The sequence below is a fragment of the Balaenoptera physalus genome (assembly GCF_965194825.1).
Source record: "Balaenoptera physalus genome assembly, chromosome: 17".
In the NCBI taxonomy this organism is placed as follows: domain Eukaryota; kingdom Metazoa; phylum Chordata; class Mammalia; order Artiodactyla; family Balaenopteridae; genus Balaenoptera; species Balaenoptera physalus.
The window spans coordinates 73,949,167-73,955,444 of NC_138895.1; the positions used below are offsets into that span (position 1 = coordinate 73,949,167).

A 6,278-nucleotide genomic window follows, 5' to 3' on the forward strand; every position below is an offset into this window, starting at 1 on the left:
GACCATAGTTATAAAAATATATCTGCAAACTTTGATAAGAACTATAAAACAAAAAAGTAGGCTGCTACAAGACACATTAATGGGGAGTTTGTAGATATTCAAGACAGGACAGGTCTCTTTGAAGTCTCTTTGCCCCTCTCCTCCCCTTCTAATTTCCTGTGTCACTCACATCCTCTTTTCTTATTTCCCCTTTCATCACTTTGGTCAGAGGAAGTGATCAGAACCACTGCAGAAGGGTCTAGAAAGGGTATTAATTTTTTTCTTTATCTCCGCAATTCAAATTCATCTCTTGTACTCTCGATCCCTTTGTAAAACAAAAGGTTTGGTATGCGCATGACTAAATTTTCCAGTCATGATAGTTGTTAAGGAAACTCTCAAAATAAGGAGTAGACCACCAGAATTAAGCTTGAGAGAGGAAAGAGAATATGTGATACTAGAAGTTCTTGGAAGCATAAGAAAGAGGTCTTTTGGATGTCAGCAGGATTTCTCTGGAATTGGAGTGGTTCCTCTGCTGTGCATAGCATTGCAAAACACACTGTTTCAAAATCACTGCATGGTTTTCCGTGAAGTCACTGATGGCCTCTTTATCCCCCAAATCACTTCCCAGTGAACACTTTGATCCTCTATGATATCAGTTTCTTGGGACACTAATTGCTTCCAAGTGAATTTAGGCTTGCCAAGTGTCTGGGTGGCGTCTCCCCTTAGATACAATTCTTTGCACTTATATGTTTGTTTGCTTCCAAGTTCCTCTGAATACTTTAACAACAGAAATCCTCTCAATACAGTAGAGTTGAAAGATACAAAATCATCTTGAATCCTGGGTACCTGGGATATTTCCTGGCACTGTAGCTGACTCCCAGGGGGATACACTTAAGGCACAAATCTCTAAAACTCTGGTTTGCACCTTGAAGGATATTTCTAGCTACCTCTATGGATTTCAAGGTAATGGTATAAAGAGAAACGTGAAAAATATTAAAACCATTCAAAGAAGACAGTCATATAAGACCCTGGCTTTTCAACTTTCTAGAGACTTTGAATTCACCATTGACTATTCCTCTTCCTTATTATTACATCCAGTTAATGACAATTCTATTAATTATGCTTTCTGAACTTCCCCAATATGTTGTATCCTTAACCTTTTGCCCTCCCTACCCTACCCTCTCTAACACCATTATTCTGGCATTGACCTACTTTTGGTCTCCCCTAGAATTTTAAGTAGTTTCTCGACTTCTAATCATTCTTTCATTCCCAGTTTCAAGCATTAGACCTTTCCTCTGTTAATGAACATACTAATGCTTATTGCTTTTGGTTCATAAGGATTAAATGAAGCAAACCTCAGTATATCTGTGAAACCCCCCAATAAATTTCCTGGCATATAGTCATCACTCAATAAATGTTCCCTTCCTTCCTCGATACTTAGGATCACTCACTTTCCCCATCTTAGTCAGACTTGTCTTTCTAAGACAAAAATTTGATTATCTCACTACTCTCCTTAAAGAAAATCAATGGCTTATTATTGCTCAAGTTATGAAGTTCAATGGCATGGCCGGAACTTTATAATCTGATCTTAGTCTATCTTGCTACTCCCTTATCCTATGACTCTCCATAACACACCCCTACTCTGGCCACTTCAAATTGTTTTAAATGTCGGACATTCTCATTTCTCTGTGCCTTTGCATGTGCTGTTCCTTCTGTCTGTAATGAGCTCTATCTCACCACTAGCTTGCATTCTTATCCTTCTGTTGAATTATCTTCCTAACTTTTTCATGTGGCAAACTTCTTCATTCTTTGTGTCCTACTTCAAGTTCACCTTTCTTCCTAAGTCTTTTCAGAATGCTTGAGCCCTGCCAATTGCTCATAAAGCTTCTGATGTTTATCATTGCCATGATACTTAGCACACTGAATCATCATTATTGATTTGCATTTGGAGTTTCCAGCCAGGCTGAGAGTTCCTGAAGCATCAGGAGCTAGTTTTATTTATCTTTATGTCTCCATTGCTTAGATTTGTGTGTGACGCATAGTAATAGTTTCCAAATCCTTACTGAGCAAATACACATTGCTATTTTATATTACACTTGTTCCTTCATTCATTCATCCAATATAATTGAGTATCTGCCATATGCCAGACACTATGCTAGGCTCTGCGGAAGATAAATTAAAAATAGATCTTGCTCTCAAGAAATTTATGTTCCAGTTGAGAACACAACAAATATTTCACATACCAAGAACAGAGAACAAAAAGTGTCAAACTACTTCCAGAAGAGAAAGATAAAGCTCTCCAACTGATGAAATAGACACACTGAGTAATGCTTATAGATCAGCAAGTCGTCCTGAATCCCAACACAATTTGCATTCAACCTATTATTGTACTTAAAACTGATGATATAAAACTGGTTCCTATTCAATGCTAGGTTATGCACCATACTTAGGATATCTTGGCAACAATTCATAGAAGGGTGATGGGAAATTTTTGTTTGTGTACTAGAAAAAGGACAATACCTTATTCATTTTGTTTTTCTTTTGTACTCAGTGTACTATCTGGCCAGTGTGGTTACTTTAGGGGTCTTTGTTGAAATTGCTTAAATTGCTGACTTAATGAGATCAATGTGGAGTTCCAATGCAAATAATTTAAAGGTGATTTAAATTGCTTTGAATTAGTTACTTTGTCAAAATTGTAAAGTACAAGACTTATTTATTCATTCATTTAACCAATTTTATTCATTCATTCAATCATTGTCTTAGTCAGTTTGAGTAGCTATAACAAATACCATAGGCAGGGTGGCTTGAACAACAGAAATTTATTTCTCACAGTTCTGGAGGCTAAAATGTCCAAGATCAGAATACCAGCATGGTCATGTTCCGGTGTGGACCTTCTTCCTGATTTGCCTCCTTCTTGCCATGTCTTCACATGGTGAGGAGAGAGGGGGAGAGAGAAAAAGAGAAGGGGAGAAGGAGAGAGAGGAAGCAAGCTTTCGCCTGTCTCTTCTTATAAGGACGCTAATTCCATCATGATGGCTCTACTCATGATCTAATAACTTCCCAAAGACCCTACTTCCACATACCATCACATTGGGGATTAGGCTTTCAGCATATGAATTTGTAGGGCAGGAGGTCACAAACAATCATGTATTTATTTATTCATGCAATAAGTCAATAAATGGTAATTAAACTACCTCTTCCTATTCTTATCCACTAATTACCCTCTCTATCCTGTGGATTACTTTTCATTTCCCAAATAAATTTTCATTCACCAACCAAATTTTAAGCCGCCTTAGGGCAAGGGTCTAGTCTCTCTCTTATACTAAACTGAGCAGATATTCAATGCTAGAAATTTACCTGATAACTTCCCACCCTCTTCTTAACTATGACAAGAAGCTCAAGCCTCAAATATAGACTTAAAATGGATTCCTATTTATAAAAATCAGAATTCATCAGACAGACTCATTTCTGTTTCATCTCCATGGAAACTTTGGCTGTGGATGAGGAAGCGCCATTGCAGGAGATGACATAACCTTGGAACAGCTCTCCTTTCAGGTTGGAGCACTTAGTCAGAAAGCTCTGGCTTGTGTTTTGAAGTCCCCAGCCCTGGGAACATTAGGAAACTCGTAAAGATGGTCTTGAGAAGCCAGAAGATTAAACAAATGCCAGCTCTACAAGGCCATTCTCTTTCAACAGAAGAGGGACACCACGTAAACAAAGAACGTGAAGGTGAAAATGAAATTTTACAACAGCAAGAGCACACAAAAGAAGGATTCATACCAGGCCAGGCTGGGAGAGGAGAAAAGCGAGGATGCGTGGTACCAAAAAAACAGAAAGGTAAAAACTGTGAGTCATTTGCTTCCTGATTCGAGGGGGACTAGTGACAGGATTCAATCCAATTTAACGTTTATTAATGGTGGGGTAGAACGAGGAAGCGTGGGTGGGAGAGGAGGTTGGAATGAAGTCTGGATTCTGGGTTGTGGGAATGGGAGGTCTGGGGAAGAAACATTAATTGTTTTACCCTACATTGTGCCAATCTTTCTATATATTAAATATTAGTGAGTTCTTACAGCAAACCTTTGATGCAGGCAGTGCTCTTCTCATATGATAGATGAGGGAAGCAAGATTTGGGGGCTCGGTAACTTTCCCAGTCACACAGTTAGTAAATGGCAGGACCCATTTCCAAATTTAAGTGTGCCTGATTCCAAAATCTATGTCCTGTCCTCAACCTCATTTTATCACCATGCCTCACTCAGTGCATTATGATAGAATCTGAGAGTAGGAATACAGCAAAGAATAGAAAGCAGTCTTTAACATCTTTAAAAATGTTCTGGACTAGTAAGGAAAGAAAGGCATGTAAACAATGAGCCAAATCATGTGATAGAATGAAATATGCATTTGGGTAGTTATAAACAAAGTAATGAGGATCTCAGATAAAAGAGCATTTCATTGAGATTCTTGCAAGGAACAGGAAATGCTATCTAAGAATGTGGTGTTAATGGACCGGAATGAAAAGATCTTGGATCAAGTTTAATAAGTGAAGAATTAAGGGAAGACTATCATACATGAGGAAAGGGAAGGGATTATCATGCACAGGACATGGAAATACAACTGGAAAAATTGCTTGTAACCGGCCCATGGTGACCCTTGAGTACAAGCCTAGGAAGTTTGGATTCTGTACTGTAAGCAATGGAGGTCAACAGGAGAAATTTGAGGAAGGGAGAGAGGTGGTCTGTTACACAGATGTCTGGGGTGAAGCACTGCCTCAACAATAGTCACAGCTTACTTGGAGTAAGTGGCATAAGGTTAAAGAAAGGCCTCTGCCTCCAAATTCCTATTCCTTCCTCACCTTTAGCTAGAAGGCGTGGAATTTTCTTTCTTTGCATTTAAAGTTTATAACAAGTAACCTAAGGATATAAACTAGAAGTTTCAGGACTTCCCTGGCAGTCCAGTGGTTAAGACTTCACCTTCTAATACAGGGGGTGTGGGTTCGATCCCTCGTGGGGGAACTAAGATCCCACATGCTGCATGGCCAAATCACCAAAACATAAAACAGAAACTATTGTAACAAATTCAATAAAGACTTTAAAAATCGTCCACGTCAAAAAAATCTTTAAACTAGAAGTTTCAGTCTTGTAATTTCCCACCCATTACAAACCCAGAAGAAATGTCATAAGGCTCCTCATCTTCTCTACCTATCTGGGATGAATAATACTTAGATGTTAACTACAGGCTGAAATAAGAAGAGGACCGGCAATCTGGCAGTGTGGCAGAGGTAGAGAAGAGGATTTAGCTACAATGAATGGGTTCAGAATCATAACTCCAGGCCCTAGGAACCCCAAGGTAGGGACCCCAATCCTAGAAAACGTGGATGCCAGGAAGGTACTTAGATATGAGAATCAGTTATAAAATGCAGATCTTGAAGCCAGAGTTTAGAACCCAGGGCACAATTTAGAATAGAATCCAGGGTTTCACTGTCCTGATAATGGATGATCAGGCCATGGGATTATTTCTCTTCTCAAGGGAAGAGACTGACTATGAAGAATGAAGTAAGGTTAAATCTGCTGGCAAAACAGAATAGCTCCAGTTGTAAGGTCACATGAGCAGGGTAGCAGAAAATTAGGCTAAGCCATGGAACACAAAGAGGCACTAAGGATTATCATAAAATAATGAGCCAGGGAAATTGAAAGCAGGAATATAAAGAATGGGAAGAAATTCTGAGAAAAGTTTCCTTGCACTCCACAAGGCAAATATAACTCCTGGTCTCAGAGCTATATCTGGAGAAGTTAAGCATCTATAGAGTACATACATTTGAGAAAGGGCAATGGATGTCAGCCTAAAGGAAATCTCTAGTGAAACAAAAAAGAAAACTCGAACAGGTTGCAGGGTAGAAGGTCAAGCAAAAGTTCGAAACAGAAAGAAGCTTGTTCGCAGAGTTGCTTAATTCCAATGTGTTTTATTCCTTACAGCCTAATAAGAATGATGCAACATTTGGTAGCAAATAGATGCAGGCTTGATTACCAGCTTTGCCGCTTACTTGGTATGTTATAGTTACTTAATTTCTTAATGTGTGAAATGGGAATAAAACTGCCTACCTCGTAAACTGGTTAAGACAATTCTAATGAAATAGTTAACTTGACATCCAAATGTTAACAGAGATAAGCTACCTGTGATAGGCAGACTCTAACGTGATGCCCACCTGCTGGTGTTCATGCCCTTGTGTAATTCTCTCCCTTGGTTGTGGGCTGGTTTAGCAACTTGTTTTCCAAACAGTAGAATGTAGTAAAGTGGTAGAATAT

General features: G+C 38.9%; 1 long non-coding RNA gene across 1 annotated transcript in view; it reads left to right on the forward strand.

The window, feature by feature from the left end:
* Positions 1 to 3,823: 3,823 nt before the first annotated feature.
* The window catches only part of LOC309646831, a 28,438-nt gene continuing 25,983 nt past the window's right edge, over positions 3,824 to 6,278 (forward strand). Inside the window, exon 1 of the long non-coding RNA XR_014255618.1 lies at positions 3,824 to 6,258. This is a non-coding gene — a long non-coding RNA (uncharacterized lncRNA). The remainder of the gene's footprint in view (positions 6,259 to 6,278) is intronic.